At 40.0% G+C, this 23,207-nt stretch overlaps 1 protein-coding gene across 11 annotated transcripts in view; it reads left to right on the forward strand.

Annotated features, from left to right (window-relative positions):
• Window positions 1-23,207, forward strand: part of SUPT3H (SPT3 homolog, SAGA and STAGA complex component) — a 266,154-nt gene that overhangs the window by 109,739 nt on the left and 133,208 nt on the right. The window contains exon 1 of one of the 11 annotated variants that reach the window (XM_039387284.1): window positions 18,492-18,624. The exons of the other annotated variants lie outside the window; for them this stretch is intronic. The gene's annotated coding sequence lies outside the window, so the exon portion shown is untranslated. Of the gene's footprint in view, window positions 1-18,491; window positions 18,625-23,207 lie in introns of those variants that run through there. 11 annotated transcript variants of the gene reach the window in all.

Below are 23,207 nucleotides of genomic sequence, written 5' to 3' on the forward strand. Positions count from 1 at the left end.
TAATTTTGTTATTTAAAAACACTATCCAAATTTTGAGCTCATCCACCTGACATTGGTAAATTTAACGCCCTTTGTCATCCTGTGTGAAGAGTTAGCCCAGGTGCCTGCCAGCCTGCGGCTTAGGATGTGGGTTTCTTTGGGCCAGCCACATCCAGAGCCAGGGGGAAGCAGGCAGGGTATGCAAAATGGACAGGGGTTGGGGCTGCCTGTGGTCACCCTGTGATCTTGCACACATTTTGGATGGGTAATCTCTGGGGCTTGTCCTCTTGTGACATGACAGATCAATGTTGTCAGGCTCTGTGTCGGTGATGTTACAGGCCAGACGTAAATTCACAGAGTCACAGAATACGCTGAGTGGGAAGGGACCCACAAAGATCATCGAGTCCGACTCCCAGCCCTGCACAGGACCATCCCCAAGAGTCACACCCTGTGCCTGAGAGTATCAGCCAAACGCTTCTTGAGCTCTGGCAGCCTTGTTGTTGTGACCACTGCCCTGGGGAGCCTGTTCAGTGCCCAACCACCCTCTGGGGGGAGAAAGTTTTCCTAATGTCCAACCTAAACCTCCCCTGACACAACTTCAGGCCATTCCTTTGGATCCTACCACTGGTCACCACAGAGAAGAGATCAGTGCCTGCCCCTCCTCTTCCCTTCACAAGGAAGTTGTAACTGCAATGAGGTCTCTCCTCAGTCTCCTCCAGGCTGAACACACCAAGTGACCTCAGCTGCTCCTCACACAGCTCCCCCTCAAGGCCCTTCACCATCTTTGTTGCCCTCCTTTGGACACTCTCTAATGGCTCAATATCTTCCTTACGTTGTGGTGCCCGAAACTGCCACAATATTCCAGGTGAGGCCGTGCCAGGTCAGAGCAGAGCAGGACAATCCCCTCCCTCACCTGGCTGGCGATGCTGGGTTTGGTGCCCTCCAGGACACAGTTGGCCCTCCTGGCTGCCAGGGCACGGCTGACTCATATCCGACTTGCCATCAACCAGGACCCCCAGGTCCCTTTCCCAGCACTGCTTTCCAGCATCTCATTCCCAGTCTGTACAAACATCCAGGTTGCTGCATCCCAGGTGCAGAATCCAGCACTTCCCCCTCTTGAACTTCCTATAGTTGGTGATTGCCCAGTCCTCCAATTTGTCGAAGTCTTTCTGCAGGGCCTCCCTGCTTGTGAGGGAAAGTGTACAGTCTTGGTTTGAGGCATTTCTAAAGGTCTTTCATAAGGTTTTGTCTTATGAGTATGAACCTATTTGTTGTTTCCTTTCTCATGAGGTAGTTGTCTCCCAAGAATGTCTCATTAACCATTATTCAGTAGTAACTATTACAAATAGAATGTACTTCTTCAACATCTTCAAACAGCTTTGCCTAAAATTTTAGTCTTTTTTTTTTTTCCAGAATACAGACAATACAGGGCAAAACTTTTAGCAGGGATCTCGTCATTTGCCATTCCAGCATTTTCATATTTGATGGCAGTTCTATTCTGATTACTCTGTTTCTGAGTGGTTACTCTTAAGTGTCTTGGAGTGAAGAATTTAAATGCAATAAAGAAAGGCTGCACTTTGTCCTATTCAGAAGGTGAACCTCTTAATGATCATAAAAAGTTTTGAAGTGTTTGTAGTGGCATTTTCATGTGGGTTTTTTTTTTCATGATATGATATGTAATTGGTTTTTGTGGACTAGATGCTTATGAAAACAGTTATGTTTCTGAACATTGTTTAAAGTGAAAAGGAAAGAGGGCTGAAATATGAAAAGTAAAAGAAAAGAAAAAGATGAGTTTTTCTTCGCCTGAGAACTGATATTTGAAAAGTTGCATCCTTTAATGCCTCTATTAAAGAGGCAATGTGAGGACTGCTGGCTGATTGATTGCCTTCTGAGAAGGATGTCCCAGTCCCAGCATTGCAAGGGGTTATTTTGGTGACAGGATTGCAGCCTTAGCTCTGGCTGGCACACAAAGGACTTGCCAGTGGCACTTCCCACTTCCTTTTCCAAACTACAGATTTCCTCCCCCATTTCCTGAGAATGCAGCACAGACTATGTTGTCTTGCCCCCAGTGATATCATTACCTGAAAATTTTGTTAAAACTCACTTAGTTTAGCAACAAAAACTCTGCAAATAAACACATTTGACTCCACGTGGGTTTTCCTTTGGAAATGTTATCTTGTAAAGCAAAATAAACTTTTTGAATAATCTTGGGAGTCTTCAGAAAGCTGAAAGGGGCGGGGGGAGCTTCCTGTGCTGAGTAAGGACCAAGCAGAATCACACACACAAATGGTCTTCAGGGCATATTAGTGTGTTTTTCACTGGGGACTTCAAAAGAGGATTCATAAGAACTTTAATGTCTCCCCTGCATCATATTTGCTGCAGAACTTTCTGACAGTGCCTGTCCCTCCCTGGTACTCCAGCAGAGCTCAGGCCTGTGGGTTGTCAGTGTGTTTCCTCTGGTGAAGTGATTATAGGCATTTACACTCTGTATTGAACATCTATTCTTTATGGCTTTGGTCTACAAGTTAGGAAGGTTCTTTTACAACGTTTTGCAGCACCAGGCATGGGAACAAGGTGCTCATATGTTATGAACTTAAAATGATAGAGGATTTTGTGCCAGGGCTTACTTTGTTGGGGCTTGTTGGTTTCTCCTGTGAAGCTTTTCAACTTGTAGCACATGAAAGCCTCCCAGATATGCTAAACACCCTGGATCTCTGTAGAGATGCTAATGAAACAACAGTTAAGAGATTAAAGGCCTTTGGAGTGTACAAGCTGGATGAAAACCAAGTCAAGAGAGGAACTAAACAGTCCCCTTTGTATCCTCATCTAACCTGATTTGTTTTTGGTTGTTGAAAAGGTCTGTGGGATATTTGGAGCTCATGCTGCCTTGCTTCTGATAAGCACAAGAAACCACAACAGTAATTACAAAACTTCAATAATTGAGACAATTTTTTTTGCTCCTCTGTATTCAATTTGGTAAAGTGTATCTTGAGCAATGTGTTTAATGATAATTCCTGTGATTCTGCATTTTGAAGTCTGTGTTAATGCTGCTATTCCAGTTTCTCCAGGTTGCATAAAAACATCTGACATCGAGGTATGACCACAGCTAGTTAATGCATTTTTCAGTATCTCTTCACTTATGTTTGCATGGACTGAAATTATAATGGAGGTCATATTCATATAATGGAGGACACAAATTGGCATATTTTCAAATTTACTCTATTTTTCGAGTTGTAGAAACACATCCATTTTAGACTGCAAGCTCTAAGATTAGTTGTGTCTGAAGTGGCTACTTAAGGGGTACTGTCACTGTTTAGAATAGCTGTTATTTCATGGTTCCCCACATTCAACATGATAATCCATGCCAGTCTTATCTTGGGCTTTACCTGTGCGGTTGTTCCATTAATTGGAATATAAGAATATGGTAGAAATATAGAGGTGTGATTGTATGTTAATTGTGCTTGCACATTAATCAGTCTCACCAGCAGTTCTCTTGTCATTTTTTTAGTTGGTGAAAAGGCATTTGAACTCATAACCATATTTCCTACATGGTGTTTTCCCAAGCAAAGTACTTCTGCTTATTGTATTATACAAAAAAATTCAGAATAAAAATCATATGTAAGGGCAGTAAAGACAAGATGTTTCACTCACTGTGCTTATGGATTTGGAAGAAATGATGAGAACATTATTTCCATAAAACTGGGGATAAGGTAGAATGTGTTGTTTCAAGCTTGGGTAACTCAAAAATAAAATGACAACACATATGTTATGTGTCACTCAATGCTACCTAATTCTTTTTCAAGATAAGGTGTTTATCAGTGGTTTAAAACAAAGGGCTTTGTATTTTCAGAAGCATTATTTACCACTTGCCTTTGCAATTTGTGATGATACCTTGATAAGTAAAAGTAACATCCAGAGTCATTTTGGAATCTAAAACATGTAAGAAACCTAAAAGATACCATCTGGCTCTTACTGGTTGTAGACAGCTGTGGTATGTTAAGTGTATTATTTTTCATCAGTGAACACTAGAAGATCAGTGTTAGTGACATCTTCTGCGTGACTTCTCGTGTATTCATCATGCATTATGCAATGTTTGTCATTCTTATTGGTTAAAATGGCTTCCAAAATGCAAATGCTTAAAAATCTGTAGCATTAATAAGGTCATGTTATTTGAAATATCCTTGAAGTATTTAGTGTTTTAATATGCTCTTAGTTTTTGTCACATGTATTAGCTCAAAGTATAACTATCAGACTAATTACATCAGATTTATTTTGAATCAAAGGTAGTGGAGGGACAGGAGCAGATCTTGATTGTTTGATGAGTGGCCTCATGTGAACTGTCTATGTTTTAATCTAAATATTCCTGTCTGGCTTTTGGGAAAAGAGGGGTATTGTGAAAACAGTGCCAGGAACGATTCCAAATCATACATAGTGTCTGCATACTTTATGAAATAAAATGTCAGAAGGTGCTCGGTCACTGGTAACATTGAAAGTTAAGGTCTGTAATCTCAAAGAGAAAGGGTTCTAAACCAGCATCCAATTCACATACTGTAAAAAAATAAAATCCTTTTGGAGTTTGTGCGACCTAAAGATCTGGTCATATCACTATGACATTGACCCTACATTTGGTCAGCTGAGTAGCTTTCTGTATTCCAGGGGCTGTACTGACTGAACCTCTTGATGCTTTTCAGAGCATTGAGTCCCACAAGCAGGTTAGATACTGACTGGAAACTGAAGTGAGGTAAATTAATACTAAAACCAAAGCATATTTTTACCAGTGAGATAGTCAGTGGAGTAGTTCAACACAGAGAAGCAGTGGTGGGTTCTTCATCAGCCTAACCTTTGTGGTCACAGATGAATAAGTCTTTATGAAGCAGAGCTCAAAAAATGACACTTGTGACTATGAGTTGACCCACTTTCTGTGAAACTTCTCCCTTTAGCAGTTAGAGGTGTGCCCAATTTTCAGGAAAAGTTTCTGGTCTGTCTTATCAGTGTTACCAGAAAAAGGGGAAGGCAAAGTATGAAGGCTGCAAATTTATGGTGCAGGTTGTTTTTTGTTTCAGAGAAAGAGTTTCAGTATTATCAATAATCTGGCCTAGGAGATCAAGTGCACCCTTGACAAGTTTGCAGACAACATCAAGTTGGGTGGGAGTGTTGATGTGCAGGAGGGCAGGAAGCCTCTGCAGAGCAATCTGGATAGTTCTGGACTAGTGGGCCGAGGCAAACTGTGTGAGATAAGGCCAAGTGCTGAGTCCTGCACTTAAATCACAACAACCCCCTGCTGTGCTACAGCTGGGGACAGAGTGGTTGGAAAGCTGCCAAGCTGAAATGGACCTGGGGGTGCTGGTTGGCAGAGGCTGAACATGAGGCAGCGTGTGCCCAGGTGGCCAAGGAGGCCAATGGCACCTGGCCTGTGTCAGCAATAGTGTGGCAGCAGGACCAGGGCAGTGACTGTGCCCCTGTGCTGGGCACTGGTGAGGCCTCAGCTCAAATCCTGGGTTCAGTTTTGGGCCCCTCAATACAGGAAAGACGTTGAGGTGCTGGAGCGAGTCCAGAGAAGGGCAACAGAGCTGGGGAAGGGTCTGGAGCACAAGTCTGATGAGGAACAGCTGAGGGAGCTGGAGGGGCTCAGCCTGGAGAAAAGGAGGCTCAGGGGGGACTTTATTGCTGTCTGCAACTCCCTGAGCGTGTAACCAGGTGCAAATCGACCCCTTCTCCCATAAAATGATAGGACAACAGGAAACAGCCTCAAGTTGCACAAGGGGAGGTTTAGATTGGATATTAGGAGACATTTCTTCACGGAAGGGGTTGTCAAGCATTGGAACATGCTGCCCGTGGAAGTGATCGATTCACCATCCTTGGGGGGATTTAAAAGACCTCGATGTGTAGATGTGGCTGAGTTTAGAGAGGAAGACAGAGAAAGGATGCCAGGATTTGGCTGGAAAACTTACTGATAGAAATCAGGAGCTGGTGAACTTGGAGAACTGTGTCTTTCTGTTTTCTCTTTTATCCCCTAAGGTATGATGTCCATTTACTGTTGTGCCTTGTGGTTCCAATTCATTTGAATGCTTGCATCCAATTAAAGTTTAAGCAAATAGTTTTTTACACAAGAGGAGGACCTACTTGTACAACGTGAAAATCTTTCAGCCTCCATAAAATTGACTTTGCAAGCTGTGGTTTACATACAGAAGCCATTCACACACATGCAGGAAGTTTTCCTGACTTTTGCTAACGACAGAAAAGTCAATGAAATTAGAGAATAAATGATTCGTTGTAAATACTTAGTGAACTGTGACTAAGCACCTTTTAATAGAAAGTGTCAGTGTTTTAATTCCAGGGTTTAGACTGTTCATGAATAGTTATATTTTATAAGGTACTTTGTCATTGCTCGTGAGATATTTACAGCAAATCTTTTTTTAGTCGTTTTCTTTTTTTTTTTTCATTAAGAAAACTCATGAGAATTTCCTGAACGTACAAAGCAGGCTCATGGTTGCACAGTATGTCCCTGAAAACAGCTTTCCATGCAGTTTGCATTTCCTTCCATCTTGATGGGCTGGGGTTTCAAGATGAGTGTTATTCCATACCTACCTTTGTAGATAATGCTTTTATGGGAGAGGGGGAAAAAAAGAGAGAAAAATGTTCTTGTAGTTCTAAAACCATGTTTATACTCTTTACTTTTCTGTAAGTGTCTGGAGAGATGCCAGAAAAAGTTCCTACTAGTCAGGATATACATATACAAGTCAGTGGGGTTATTATGAAAAAACACCCCATCTTATTATTTTTGTTGCTTAATTTTTAGGCATTACAGTCTGCTCCCTGTCAAAGTGATGGAAGAACAGCAGCCATTAGATGATGATTAAGCTTCTGGGGAAGAAAAGGGAGGAAAACCCTCATACATGGAAGTGATTTTTCCATCCAGCTTTATGCAATTTTGTGTTTTTCTCTGTCAGCCACTGATGAGCAAATTTAGTCTCTGTAAATCCTTCTTAAGCTGAGGTTTAGGAAGGCCCTCAGTTGCAAAGTCTTGGAAAGAGATTCAGCGAGACTGCTTAGCTGAAATCTTACAGACAGCTAAAGCCAATAAGGGATTTGGTGTTTTCCAGGCATCAGGCAAAAGCTCCTGAGAATTGTAAAAAATACCCCTCTCTTGGAGGAGGAGGGAGACATCAGGAGCCTGAACTCGCTGCATTTCGGAGGGAGGCAGGGACTCTTTAATACATCAAATCCCCATCTCCTGGGACTGTGTTCCTAAATAAGACTCGCTCGTACATCAGCATCGTTGTAAGTTAGCTCAGTTCAGAAGCTGAATACTTTAATTTGTAACTTCTGAAATATTCAGTGTATTTTTCCTTAAAGGTAATGTAACACATGTTTGCATGGTTAGGGGCTGGACTGCTCTCAGTTATACCTTCATAAGCAAATTGAAGTTAGTGTAATTTCATGGATAATTAAATAAAAATAAAAATTTTAGAAGTATAAAAAGAGACTTTTCTTTGTTCAGCAAATGTTCACCATTTAATATTTTTATATAATAATATTTGTCTCCAATTGATTTGATGAGTCGCTTTTGATTAGTCAAAGGCAAGATGAAAGTAAGTAATTAGAATTAAGGCAGTGGAGGCTAACTGGGAAATTCATTTAAATGCTAGAAAATTTTTTTTTTTTCTTTTTTTCCAAAAAACAAAGGTAAAATAGAAAAATCCTACTGGGTCATGTCCAAAGGGTTTTTGGAAGTCTTTTTTCTCTTTTTAGATTTGTGAGCTAACTCTACAGACATTTCTACTGTACCTAGTAATCTCCAGGTGCAGTATGAAGCTAAGATTTTTTAAAAAATATAAACTCACAAAAATCAAGACCAGAAATTTCACATTTTATAAATCCCATTTATACTTTGGTTAGGTCTTTTTTGTAAGCTTAATCAGTGATTGCAACCTCATGGGGTCTTTTTTCCTTTCTGCATTTACTTCGTAGCAGAAGGCTGAAAAGGTGCAACTTGCTGTTTGTTCCTTCCTCCTCATTGATAACAAAGAACTTCTCAGCAGAATTTTCTGAGGAAGACAAAATTAAGTAGTTCATTTTAGTGAATGGAGAAATTGAGGTGCTAATACTGTGGCTCTTGGGTGGATTCCCTCCCACCTCCTAAGAAGGAGATTGTCCTGTGCATCTCCTGCCCTGCCAGGCTGAAGGACCACCTTCTTCTCCCCCTGGCAGCTGAATATCACTTCTGTTGCCATCCCTGGTAACCACACTAATTGCTTACATGGAAAAGGAATATTAGGAAAACATGAAGTGAGGCTAAAAATACATCCAATATGATATAGCAGCTGGAAACAGGGAAAGCCAGCACCTTCCACCGGCCAGATCTCCACAGACCACCAGCAAAGTGCTCCGGGGGCCACTGCAACCATGAACCTCATAATGTGCACTGGAACATTTATATCAAATATCACCTCCTGCTTTTTACCTTGACCTCAGAAGAACTTCCCCAGCAAGCGATAAACAATAAACTTACATAGTGTGCCCGGCAGACTTGGGCTCTAAATAAACTCTGGATGGTGCCACACATTTTCCAGGAAGCAGAGCTCACCATAGACCACACAAATCTCGGCCACGAGCACCATCCCTTGTCTGGTGAGCGAGGCCAAGCTGCAGCTCGAAGAAGCGACGACTGTGCCTGGATATAGAAGCACAGTCAGGGTGTTTTAAAGGAAAAACAAAAAAGAAAAGGAGTAGCTCAGTGTTTTGTGGCTGCCCCTTCCATGGCACCTGGGCTGCCCTGGAATGTGGCTCTTGCTCTTTTCCTCTCTGACTCTGAAACTGAAAGGAAGGGAATGAGAAGTGCTCAGTAACTGCAGCACGAGGGGAGACATTAATTATTCTTCTGTAACAGATCATTCTGATACCAAAAATTACATTTGCTTTTGCCTCTGTAGTGTGTGATTCAGTGAAACCACAGCTTTTCTTGGGGAATTTGGTCTCTCTGCGAGTCCAGCTCTTGCTTCCTTGGCTCCTAAGGAGGAAGAGAAGGGGGAAGATGGGATGCTGGATGTCATTCCCTCAAACATGTCAGCTCCTCACTTTTGTCTGTAGAGATTAATTCTTGCTTTGGAAGTTTGGTTCTTTTTAAAAACTGTTTGACACTGAGCATCTGAGGGTTTTGTTTAAGATGCTGTTCATGTACTTAATTTTTTCAAAAATGTTTTTATTCTGCGATCACAGAAATATGCAGTAAGTAATTAGAAGTCTTCATTGGAATGACTTTTGTACTTGTGTGCCTTTTTTCATTTTGCCTGGCTTATCTGTTTTGATAAATAAGGGAGTTAGGATTTTACCTGATATCATTTCATATTGTGTTCTGCAGATACAGATAAAAAATCAAAGTACAGTATCCATGATAATGATTTCCTTTGTTGACTCATGTACTGGACATAACACTGGGTGGACTATGTATTAAAAATAAAACAAACAAAAAATCTCCAACTTTTTAAATGCTTATATTTGATTGCTGATTTTGCCCCTACTTGAGCAGTCTGAAATTTTTTAATTAATAATTCATGTATTTATACTAATTCAATCTATAATTTTATAGTAAATTCTCTCCGAATTGTCAGTTATTCAAATTTAAATGCTTGTCATTAAATACCAACTCATGCATGTTTTGCCTGAATGAGCACAACTCAGAGTTTGTCTTTTTTTTAAATTGAGAAAGGTCAGAAAAGACAATTTTTTTTAAAAGGCAAATTCAAATGAATAACATTGTTCTTTACACTGACCCTTTTTGAACTGTCATCAGTAAAGTGAAATAGGTAACTAAGCATTTCTTTCCTGTGAAGTTCTGTCGAGCCCTATAAGAGTGAGATTTGTCCCCCTTTTTTGTCTTTTATTCTTGACTCGCAGGTTGGATGTGCTGCACTGTAACTTCAGATCCTTCTTTTCGGTGTTCTGAATATATTATATTTAAACTGATAGTGTATATTTGGTCCCTGCAATTTTGCTTCTTTCCTTTGTAAAAGTAGTGTTTTTCATGCTTTTGAAAATTAAATTTTTGAATGAGGCTCTTGAAGTGCTTATGCTACTTTGCTTGCGAAAAAAGTCTCTCTAAAGTCCAGATATTCACATCTTCTCTTTCCTGCTCTCCACTGAGCCACTTATCATTGGAAAAAAGAAAACTATTTATTTTGAGAAACGTAAGAAAGCTGTTTCTTATTTCCTTTTGATCATCTCTGAACTCAGAGTGATTATTTAATAATTCTAGTGCACAAGGGGATCAGTGTAGCCTATTGCTTCTGTGTTTGTCCCCTTCCTGAAGTCATGGGAGGGACCTGGGGTGAAAAAACAGAGAGGGCAACCATCTACACTGTCCTTTGGACGTATGGGAAAACAGGGGTTTGATCTGTAGACTGTGTAAATAAGATTATCTTTTGTCAGTACTCCCCTTTGGGCTTTTTGTTTGTTTGTTTAGCGTTTTTTGTTTTGGTTTGGATTTTTATATCCCATATATTTAGTTAAAAAATATATTGTGTCAGTAATAAAATGAGAAAAATAGCTCATATTTTTAATAAGACATTAATTGTCTAAGAGATGGTTTAGCATCTGTACTCAGTTTAGCTGCTAGACAGCACATTTTGGACAAAATAAAAAACTAGAGTGTAATTAGTAGACATGGATGTGGTCATCTCCCAGAGTCCTTGCTTTTGTTTTTGTAGCAAGTAGATCAAGACTAGGGTGACTGTAAAACATCAATATTTTATAAAACTCTTCTTTTCTTGTTCCAGAAATTCTGCCAAATTGTACTTAAATGAAGTCTTTGGAGGAAAAAGGCTGTGAGAGTTCTTTACTATAAATACATTTTTGTGATTTTAAGAAGAATGGGGTATTTATAATGGATTGAACCAGAGCTTCTCTGCTCTGTGTTATCTTTATAATGTTTGCCATAAAGTGCTTCCAGGCGACATCTTGACTTCTGTAATTTTTTTCTTCCTTCTCGTTGGTGCCTGGAACAGATTATTGTGGGTTATAACATTTTAAAACATCTAAGTAATCCATTTGAAAGCAGGAAAAGGAGCACACCATTGATATGTAATTGCCCTGACTTTCCAGAAAAGATTTTATCAGAGAACTTCCAGTTTCTTACTCTAGGGAGAAGGTTGCATAGTTTGAGTTCTGAAATAAAATACATTTTTAAAGCACTGAAATTGATATATCTTACAGTAGAATTTTACTCCCAGAAAAAAATGAGAGTATTGGTGAGTTCAGTCCTTCCTGAAGTTAAATCTAAATTAAAACCAAGTATTTGAAAGAACTATTCTGTATTTTAATTTCTTTTCTATTTTCTTGTCTAGTGGATGTATTTTATCTGTGCCTAGTGGAGAAATAATTTCTATTTTTCACTCACAGGTTCAGTGATGACACAGAGTAACCACTGTCCCAGCTCACAGTGGTTTGGGTTTTGGTAACTGGGGAGTTGTGGTGCTGTGTTACTGCAGAAGGCGTGAACTGCCTTTCCCCAAAGTTGTTCATTTCAGTTTAGAGCACAGATTTCCAAGCTGTGCTCTCTGAACCATTGATGATCCAGAAGTCACATTAAGTATTTCACAGCAGTTTTGTCAATATATATAATAGATTTTTATGAATCAGGTCTAGAAATACTGCAAATATTAATTTCATAGTTAGATTTTACAGTGTTCATGAGAAACGCTGGCATTTGTGAGGCCCTTTTGGTCTCAAATATTTCTGTATTTTTGAGATAGGCCATGTTTTTTGACACCTTTTTCCATTTCACTCCATTATTACAGTGCTACTGCAGCACCTCTCTGTCACAAGTACTGCAAAGGTGAATAATGAGAATACAGGCTCCCTACATGCAGGGGTGGACATTCTGGTTTACTATTAAAATTAAATTTAATTTGCTCATTTACTATTAAAATAAATCTAATTTGCAAAGCCTGATGTGTCAGTAGAGCACTTGTTACCCCCTGGCAATGGGAGGCACAGGAGGATAACTTGGTTTTTCTGTCACCAACCACTGTGGAAAAGTTGCTTCTCTTCTCCAGGCATTGACTTCAGGAAGGGTAGTAAAATAAAAAACTGATGTTATGAAACATGTTAACACCTGATAAGGAGGTGTGTTGTTTGAGACTTGGATATAATTATCATCGTTCAACACCCACAGATCTCGTTCATAAAATCATGATGTGGATTTTTAAAACAATGAAAAACGTCCCTGCTGTTTTGACGAATATAAAAAAGAATAATATTATTTCTCAAAAAATTAGCATAAAACATGCATCCTCGTTTATGTTTTGTATCTTGTGGATTAGTTTAAATTGTCTTGCGGTTTTAATCTAGATTTAAAATAGCAAGGGATTTCCACATTTGGTTAACACTTACAATGTATATATACAATGAAATGATGTTTTGACTTCCTGCTCTCCTCATCACTTTTTCGCCCTGTCCTCGTGAGAGCAGACTGGGAATTCATCTCTCTTGGCTTTGTAAATTCCAGTTGTGTTTGGGCACATTGTTGAGATGAACTTTTTCCTAGAGCAGAAGTGACTGATCCTAGTCCAGTCTGCACAGTTGACAAAGTCAGTTGTCTCATTTATTTCCTGAAAAACCGAAACCCTTTGTGATTGAATGAATGGAACATATTATGTTATACAACTGGAATAAATTATATCTTCTTCCTTGGCCGGTCATAAGGATTTGTAAAATTAATTTATGTTTAAGACACTTAACTGTTAGAGTTTGGTGTATTCTGATTAGTATACAATGGCACTGAAAAGGGGTCTTGCCCAAAGCTTTGTGTTGGGATAAATCTGCTGATTTACAGCAGTTAGGAAGTGTTTACCATAATATAAGAGAAAAAAAAAGAAACCACAGGGTGAAGTATATTGTTTTTCATTAATAACGGGGCTTTTAGAAGCACCTCTATGACACAGCTGTCCAAATTCTCACATTTACTTATTTTACAGAGTCACACTCCTCCTCAGCCAGTGTGTTTTGTACATCCCACAGTTTGCAAAGAGTAACCAAGTCAGTTCAGTGGAACCATCTGTAGAAAGAATATTCTGCAGAGCTTTTAGCAAAGCTTAGAAAATTGGGTTTTGAAACATATATACCTATAAATAGTTCGTTGAAAGTAGACTTCTGTAGCATTTTGCATCAAAATTGACAACGTTTTGCATATTGACCCTGGGGGAGGAAAAAATACTTAAAAAACCTTTTACTCAAATGCGTTTTCTAAGTTGTGTTTTTCTATACATGTAATCATTTTTCATGTCTTAACAGTAGTCATAAAAGTTTAAGTATGGATAATCTTACAACACTTTCTGCTTGCAATTGGGCTTTAATTTACATATTTATTCTTCCAGTAACATAATATACAAGATTCTGCCTTGATTTTATGTATGATATTGCTTATGAAGAGAAGTCCTGGCTACTGGGGGAAGTTCATTCCTAAGGAGTAGAAGGAAGAAAATGTCATTTCTATTTCCAAAAACGACAAGAAGGAGGATCTGGGGAATGACAGGCCAGTCATATTCACATTGATCCCTGGGCAGGTCATCCTAGAAACCATTTCTGAGCCTGTTAAGGATAAGGAAGTGATTGTGAGATGTCAACATGGATTTATGAAAGGGAAATCACGTGTGACCCATCTGATGGCCACCTGTGATGAACTAACCACTGTATGAGGTGTGTATAACCACATAACCAGTGTATGAGAGACGACCAGGGAATGCTCACCTTCAGCAAGGCTTTTGTCACCGTCTCCTGTAACATCCTCTTACACAAGCTGATGAAACAGATAAATGAATGGACAGTGAGACAGGCTGAAAACTGGCTGAAGGGCTGAAGTTCACAGGGTCGATACCAGCGACATGAAGTCCCTCTGGAGGGCAGTTGCTGGTGATGCATCCCAGGGGTTGATCATGGGGTCAGCACTGGGTAATGTCTTCATTAGTGACCTGGCTGATGGGACATAAGTGCACCAACAGCAGTTTGCTGATGGTGCAGAACGGGGGGAGTGGCTGATGGACCCAGGTGGTTGTGCTGTCATTCGGAGGGACCTCACCAGGTTGGAGAAGTGACCCAACAGGAACCTCATGAAGTCCCATAAAGGGAATCCTTCAAGGGATTGCCTCCAGAGGGGAATAACCCCAGCCACCTGAACAGCTGGAGGCTGACCAGCTGGAAGGTTGGACATGTGGCAGCAATGTGCTCTTGGGGCAGCACCCTGGGCTGCATTCAGAAGGACACTTCCAGCAGGTGAGGGAGGTGATCCTTCCCCTCTGTCAGCACTGCTCAGACCCCTCTGGAGTGCTGGACCTATTGCTGGACTTCCCAGTCCAAGAGAAACATAGAAGTACTGGAGCAAGTGCAGTGAAGGGCCACTGAGATGCTTAAGGGACTGGAGCATCTCTTGTACAAGAGAGGCTTGAGAGAGCTGGGACAGTTTATCCTGGAGAAGAGAAGGATCAGGGAAACCTTGTCAATGTCTATAAATACCTGATGGGAGGGAGTAAAGCTGATAGAGCTGTGCTTTCTTCAGTGGTGGGCAGTGACCAGACAAGAACCACTGAGCACAGACTGAAACACAGGAAATTCCACTTAAAAATAAAGAAAACACTTTTTTACCATGAGGGTGGTCAAATGTGTGGGAACAGGCAGCACAGAGAGGTTGTGGAGTGTCCATCCTTGAAGAGACTTAGAACCCAACTGGACGTAGCCCTGAAGAAATTATTTGTGAAGGGAATTGAACTGGGCATCTCCACATATCCAACCTCACCTCATCTGTGATTCATGGAATGGAAGTGATAGAGTGGTATCTTCCTTTTTCCCCCTTCTGTATTGCAAGATAGTGATTTCATAGGTATGAATTCATTAAGGCAAAAATTGGATAGAAAATTCTTACTGCATATATTATAATGTTTTAAAAGAAGCGTTAACAAAAGTTACCCTTTATAAAGGGAAAATTTAGGGTATTTTTTTGTTTCCACAAGTTATTGAAACATTCGAGATCAGCTTAAGAAGAGGATTCAGAAGGTTCATGCTTAAAACACTTTATTGAGTCAAAACAGAATGACCTCCTGTGGAGTTGGGAGACTTTAGCATCTCTGAAATTTATCCCTGAGGATTTTGTGTTATTCTTGATTTATGGTGCTGTCACTGAGGACAGAGTTTGTCTTTTTGTGAGAAGAATTGAACTTTTCTTTTGGCAGGATGGTGGGCATTGTTAATCCTGCTGCCTGGCAGACCTCACCATTTAAAAACTCAGGGTGTAGACAAACTACTTCCATTTTCAGGTAAACAAAGTTGCTCTAACGAAGGTCTTACATTGTTTAAGTTCTAGTGCAGCAGTGAACTTGACTGATGCCTTTGGATGATGATTTCCACCCTGATAATTGAGAAGTATCTGTAGGGAACTGTTAAGTAAGCATTAAAAAATTTCAATAAGCTCAAAATAATTATTCATCATGAAGTCTCTTCCTGGTTTTCCAATTTTAGTAATTATGAGCATCAGTGCAGCTCATTTCGGACTACAAATACGGAATTCCAACAACCATCTGTTAGTTGCAGGTGACATACATCATAGATTGGGGTCATTTCTCTTTTTTAAGTATTTTAATTCACATAATCAGGATTTCCTTTTGTGTACTTGTTTAACATCACAAGACCCCTCCCCAGTTTTTGGTTAACCTTAGTTTTTTCTGTTTCCAGCGGTGAAACTTCTCTTCCATCTGTGGTGGTTACAGAGGACTTTAGCTCTTGTTTTCAGATGTTTTTCTTCTAATTTGCTCTAAATGTTCCTTTTCTAAATTTTATCTGTTTACTTGTTGCTATGTACTTTTGAATAATTAAATGGTATTATGTAATATTTCTCTTCTTGTTGTTTGTGCTTTTCCAATATCTGCAGACATCATCATGGCTTAATTTTAGACTGGAAAAAGCCCCATTTTGTATCTGACATTTCAGTTCCTCCCTGTACTTGCTGTTCTCACTAGTAAAGATTCAATAATTTAGTAATCAAATCCTTAAGAGTTAATCTGATAGTATTTAAATACTAAGGCAATAGGATGTCTTCACTTGCTGAATAAGTAGATGGTAATTAGTGACTTCCTAGAGCTCCTCTTGACTTCATAGGAGCAGGAATCAGGGAGTTACTGCTGTTCACATCATCGGGGTAATGAGATACATCCCTCAGTTATTAGACATGAAAATGGGACTAATTGTCCAGCAAAGTATAGGTCTAAGAAAGGGAAATACATGGTCTCCCTTCAGCAGTTAGAGGAGGTACCAGTAGCACTTTGAAGCATTATAGAGATACAGGAATACTACCTGGGGGTGTATCCCGTGGGAAGGGATGAGATAGACAAGCAGAAAAGACCTGGTAGAGGAAGCAATGCTGGAAGAGACGCTGAAGTCAATACCAATTAACTTCATATGCAAAATAATGTAATTACTGTTATCCAGTTAACTGAATATTACAGCCAGTTATCTACCTATAAATCGACTTGGACATACAAATTGCCTGGTCTGTGCAGCTGTGTATGTACAACCTTAACTTTAGTAGTACCTGTTTTAAAATTGTTGTAGGTTTTGAATGCTTGTTTTCATTGTAAATTCAACATAATTTTTCTAAACTTTAAAGAGAAGTCTAACACAGCTATGACTTGCAGTTTGACTTCTATATCTCTCCTGCTAAGTCCTGGTAAAAAACTATGTTCTGTGTAAAGTATGAAAACTGTGCATACTTGATTTCATTATTCCAAGCAGATAAATATGTTAGCTATGAACTCCGATTGGAATTAAGATTACCTTTTCTTTTAAAAGGGCTTTGGTAGAAGTTACCTGATGAGCAGATAAACATATAAATAGCAATATAAATTCCAGTGCTTTTCCAGGTAGCACTGGTGGAAGATGCTGGTTAGTTAACATAACTCAGTGCTTTGATTTGGTCCCTATTTCATAAAGCTCAGGCAATATAGAAAGCAAAATTATTTAATTTTGAAGTTAATGTCTCAGTAAGTTCACTGATGGTATTAGGAAGGAGTGGAGTCTACAAAACAGCAACCTGTCATCATCTCTCTCTGATACAATGTATCAACATAAAATAGAAATTATTTTGAGACCTTGTGTTTACCCCTCTCTTCCCTATTGAAACAATCCTTTTACTCAGGACAGTTTCTTCCTCCTGGATTTTGTTCTTTCCACTTCTGCTCTCTGTACAATGTGTCCTCCTGTGCATGTCTGATCAATTTTCTGGTTTGGTACTAGTCATGCCTTTCCTTTCAGTCCCTACTTCTGCCTAATTTGTTTAGCAGCAGCCATGGCAAACACAGTGTAGAGAGAAGAGCTAACTTTAGCTTTTGAGACTTTGAAAAGGGTACCATCCTTAGCTTATTTTCCCTGGGATGTCTGATGAAGTGATAGGCTCATTCCCATACTCATCAGAAAGAAACCTGTAGTCTTTCAATTTTTTGTCATCAAAGGGACCAGATCTCCACATTTTTATCCTTGTCTTCATAGTCAGCGTCTTATGGTACCAAGGTGAATTACTTCAAAATATTGTATTACTGATTTTCCAAAGTTTGATTTTATTGATTTTAAATGGTTTGAAGTTCTTGTCCTTCTGGTGTTCAAGTTGCTGGATGTTTCCTGGATGTTCATGTGCTCAGTACTGTAAAACTGATCTTCTTTGTCACCACCTGGCTGTCAGGTTTCCAATAATTCATACATTTAGAAGGACACTTGCTTATAATATGGAAACATCTCTGAGAATTAATATGCTGCATATTCCAAATGCATTCCTGCCAAACTGCTGACAGAAAAGAAATGTACAATGCTGAGGAGATGTGAGCCCAGGTGTTAGCCACTCCATATATATCTAGTAGTTGGTTTGTCCTCTGTGATTTTATGGGATCCTTGCCTGGTTTTAGATTTGTTCACCAGTGGTGAACACTTGGACCGTGATCAGTGGTAAATGCAGTAGCCTCAAGCTCAGCCACTCAGTGCTGGAGAGCCTCAATCCTCACACGCAGAGACACACAAGTCTCTCTGGCACTTGCAGGCACATGAATCCCTGTGATCCACGTTCCCAGTCTGGTTGCAGAAAGGAGCAAATAAATACCTCTGTGCTGAGACAGAAGAAGTATTTACTTGTCCAATGTGAGATTGGATCATAGAACTATAGAATCATTCAGGTTGGAAAAGACCTCCGACATCATCTAGTCAACCACCAACCCAGCACTGCCAGATCAACCACTAAATCATATCCTTCAGTGCCACATCTACAGATCTTTTAAATACCTCCTGGGACGGTGATTCCCTGAGCAGCCTGTTCCAGTGCTTGACAGCGCTTTCTGTGAAGAAAATTTTTCCTAATATAGAATCTAAACCTCCCCTGGCACAAATCGAGGCCATCTCCTCACATCCTGTCACTTGTTACCTGGGAGAAAACACCAACCATCGCCTGGCTACAACCTCTTTTCAGGAAGTTGTAGAGAGTGATAAGATCCTCTCCCAGGCCTCATTTTCTCCAGCTTCTTCATCAGACCTGTGCTTCAGACCCTTCCAAAGTTCTGTTTCCCTTCTCTGGATTCACTCCTTGTCATGAGGGGCCCAAAAGTGAACACAGGACTCGAGGTGAGGCCTCACCAGTGCCCAGCACAGGGGGATGATCACTGCCCTGGTCCTGCTGGTCATACTATTGCTGGCACAGTCCAGGTGCCACTGGCCTTCTTGACTGCCTAGGCACACACTGGCTCTTCTTCATCCTTCATGTAGAGACAGAGAAGGAAAAGTGTTAGGGATTTCTAGAAAAGAAAAAAAAAAAGCAGCACATATTTCCCACCAGACTCCCTCACTGCTTTTATACTTTCCCTAGGCTGAATTCGTCACATTTATTCAAGGTGGTAAAATCTGCGTGATTTGGGGCAACTTTGTTACGGTATGAACGCAGTAGAAGCCCCAGTAAGGGGAACTGTTTATTCTAGCTCAGTGCACTCCCAGCCGCCCTGATTATAGTTCCTTTCTGGCCAGGACAGCTTTTGGAGCCTGTGGAGGACGGGAGGTTGCAGCAGCTTTCTAGACAGTCTGCTCTCCTGGTGGTCTGGCCACCTGGAGAGCTCTCCATCTGGGCCGTGCCTGGCCCACAACCTTTCTTACGCGTTTAACCCCCCCAAAAATACAGCAAAAAGTGCTTTATCTATTTCTACAGCTGCCCAAGATTTTGAGGTTCTTACAAATGTCAGTCCCTGCTCCATGAGGAGCTGTCAGACCTTATCTTGTGCCAAGTATAAACGTGTGTTTACACATAGTACCATGATACTTCATGTAGGCACTTAGTGGCTTGGACATTTACCCTTTTGATGAGCCTGGAAACATCATTACAGGAACTTAAGTAGATTAGAAATAGAAGCTAAAAGTAAACAATAAAAGCGCTGCAGCAGTCTTTTCTTTCTCCATGCTACTATTTTAATCCTCCTGTGAAAATCTGGGTAAGTTGATCCCCCCCTTGTAAAAATGTTTCCTTAAAACAGACAAACCTTTGAAATTGGATCTTCTAAGAAGGCTTTGTTATTGCATGACATGTCTAATGGGTAGATCGTTCTATTACCAGGACAGTCTTCCATAACATTTTACTGCTTTGATGCCCTGCTAATGTTGTATTTTGATACATTTCCTCTTCAGTATTTACCTGTGGAGGAACAGCTCTTTCTTTTTATTTTCAACAGAATTTTTATGTGTTTCATACGAAGACTTATTAATACTTCTAGTGAGTGGAAGGTTCTTTAAAAGACTCTCATGAACCATTAAAATCAAAGCACATGTGAAGTGAAATTCATAACTTATATTAAAGCATCAAGTTCAGTTTCACTTCCCAGAAGCAAGGGCACCAAATTTTGGGTGGTGGATTTTTTTTTTTTTTTAGTGTTTTCTTTTAGTTCTTAACCTACTTTGTATTCTGCAACTTTGCAAAAATCTGAGCCCTCTGACTCTTAGTTTAGTGTTTATTCTGCTATAGAGAGGTACCATGCAAAAGTGAAGAAAAAAATGAAAGAGTTAAAGTAATAAACTACTTGTGCAGTTCTAATTATTACCTCTGGTAACACAAAGAGGTAAAAAAGGTTTGTGCTTGGGATCTTAAAACATGTTATCCTAGAAGCATGTTTGAATTGAGAAACATATCAAATGCTATACAAACACAATTAATGAATATAGAAGCTTTACTTTTATTTTAGTATCTAAAAGTCATAGATCCATTGCAAAGAAAAAGGAAGTGGCTGTGGGTGGGTGTGGTGGTTTTTACTTTCTGCTTAAACCACCATGCCAGTATCTAGTTTGCTGTGTGTGGGAAAGAAGTTGGCAGAAGTTACGTGGGAACACAGTGAAGGCAAACTGAGATAGAAATAACTTTGGAAGGTAGAAAGGGTGGAAGTGAGGAAGGAAGTAAATAGGTGCATCTGAAACTTGATTTTCTTTGTAATCAAGTTGTGCATTGACCTTAACTCTTCTTCATGTGTCAGCATCAACTCTGGTGTATCACTCACTCATCATGGCTGGGCTTCGCGAACGAAGGTTTGGGAAGGTTCTATCCACATTTGTTACAGGCACGTTGGTGACTTATGAGGCCAATACGAGATAGACATATCCGATTGCAAAAGGCACAGCAGAAAGACTCTTTAGATGGTGTATTCTGCAATACACAGTTCTTTCTGCGTTGCCTTTTTTCCTCGAGGGTGATCCTGCGTGTGTTCTCAAAGGCATCAGCAGCGTTATAGATGGTGTGTCTCCAGGCCTCCCGATTTGAGGCCAGAGTAGACCAGTTATGGTGATCAATATGGCCAAGGCTGAGATGTTGTTTCAGGGAGTCCTTGAATCTTTTCTTAGGGGCTCCTCTGTTGCGGCAGCCAGTGGCAAGTTCACCATAAAGCAGGATCTTAGGGAGGCAGTGGTTGGTCCTTCATCCTGGAGACGTGCCCTGCCCATTGCAGCTGTGTTCTCAGCAACATGGCTTCTATACTTGTGATAGCTGCTTGCTCTAGAACAGATGTATTGGTCACATAGTCTGACCAGTGGATGTTTAGGATTGTGCGGAGGCAGCGTTGATGGAAGCGTTCTAGGAGACGCAGGTGGTGGCGGTAGATGACCCATGATTCGGAACCGTATAAGAGAGTAGACAACACTATGGCTCTGTAAACACTGATCTTGGTACTTTTCTTCAAGTGTTTATTACGCCATACTCTTTTGTGAAGTTTTCCAAAAGCACTATATGCCTTTGCTAATTTGTTGTCTATCTCTCCGTCAATCTTCCCATCCGAGGAGATGAGGCTACCAAGGTAATTAAACTGTTGGACTGATTTGAGTTCTGATTGGCCAATGGTGATGTGGGGATGATGGGGGACTTCCTGAGGTGCAGGTTGATGGAGAACCTCTGTCTTCTTCAAGCTGACTTCCAGCCCAAAGAGCTCAGCAGCATCTGCAAAGCAGGATGTTAAACGCTGCAGGGCTGCTTCTGTGTGGGCGACAAAGGCGGCGTCATCAGCATAGAGCAGCTCTCATCTAAGGTGTCTGAAGGCCCACACTAAGACCTTAAACCATCTTGTCCGGTGTATCACAGAATCACAGAATGGTTTGGGTTGGAAGGGACCTTAAAGCTCATCCACTTCCACCCCCTTGCCAAGGGCAGGGACACCTTCCGCTATCCCAGGTTTCTCCACGCCCTGTCCAACCTGGCCTTGAACACTTCCAGGGATGGGGCAGCCACAGCTTCTCTGGGCAACCTGTGCCAGGGCCTCACCACCCTCACAGGGAATAATGCCTTCACAGGGAATAATGCCTTCCTAATACCTGTTATAAATGTGCCCTCTCTCAGTTTGAAGCCATTCCCCCTTGTCCTAAGGGATGTCCTTTTGTATCAGAATGGATCAAAACTATTAGATGTCTGTCTGCTTTTAGAACAATGTGCTGCACCATGTTTGCATCTCTTCTGCCTCTCCTGCCATTTGGGGAACTGTTAATTCCTTGAGAGATATTTCTGAATGCAGACAGGGAGGACAGCTCAACGTAGGGGCAGCATCCTGCCTCAAAACAAAACCAGAGTTTTGTTCTTGCACTTAGTTGTCTTTGGAAAAGAAACCCCAAGCCCTTTAATTTGTACATGTGGAATGCTGAGTAAAACTGAACAAAAGAAACGTATGTTCGAGATGATGATGTTGGCAACCAGGTGTTTACTACTCTCTTGCATGGTTGTTTTATTTTGCATTTGAAACTTAAAAAGACAGAATAATTATTTTTAAAAATTAAAAGACCAGTAATTAAGAATGAACAGTATATTATGGTTGTGATAACTGTTCTATTTGGTTTTATATACCCCGTGTGATTAAAAAAAAATAAAAATTATCCTTTTCATTTACATATATACCTTATGATAAAAAAAAAAGAAATATTTAAGCTTTATCCTCTATGTGCACTTGTTTTGAATCTGTGATGGTTTTAATATTATTTAATATTTCAATATACTATAGTAATAAATATTTCTATTTTTAAATTTATTTCCTATATACTATCTAGGTATTTGCATCTCAAATGCAGTTTATTACATATTTAATAGTCTCTGGATGGATTTCTGTGCTGTGCTTACAAGTTCTAGGAAGTGTCTGACATTCTAATCCATGTACATGTGCACTGCCACATAACAGAAATTATTTGAGTTGTGCCTGTTTTTGATATGTTGTATAAGATGTTCTACAACACAACCATCTCTTTAAGATGCTGATAGTCTCAACAAGGGAGACAAATGATAGGGAACAAATCCAGAGTGTAATTTCCTCATGCTATGACTAGTGTAGTACAGTGGGTTATGCTCAGATGTTGCCAGAGTTGTTCTTGTTGTGCTCTTACATGTATCAGGCTGAAATTTGTTACCATTAAATTAATTTCAAATGCTGTTTGCAGAATATTGGATATAATTTCATTATTAGATAAAGAAGAAGAACTATACTATAGAACTCTTGAGCTGTTTGTAGATAAATTACTGTTTTATTTTATTTCAAGGTAGAAGAATGCTTTCATAAGGAAATAATTCATACATTCAGTCACCTATGAAGATTTGAATCTTGCTTACAAATAAATTGTCACTATTTTTATAAGAATCTGTAGTGTTATTTTTGGCCTGTGCTCTTTAATTTTCAATGAATATATTTCACTGTACAAGTTTTTGTATT

The sequence above is a fragment of the Pipra filicauda genome, unplaced genomic scaffold (assembly GCF_003945595.2).
Source record: "Pipra filicauda isolate LSUMZ 115617 unplaced genomic scaffold, ASM394559v2 scaffold54_size4384275_pilon, whole genome shotgun sequence".
Taxonomy (NCBI): domain Eukaryota; kingdom Metazoa; phylum Chordata; class Aves; order Passeriformes; family Pipridae; genus Pipra; species Pipra filicauda.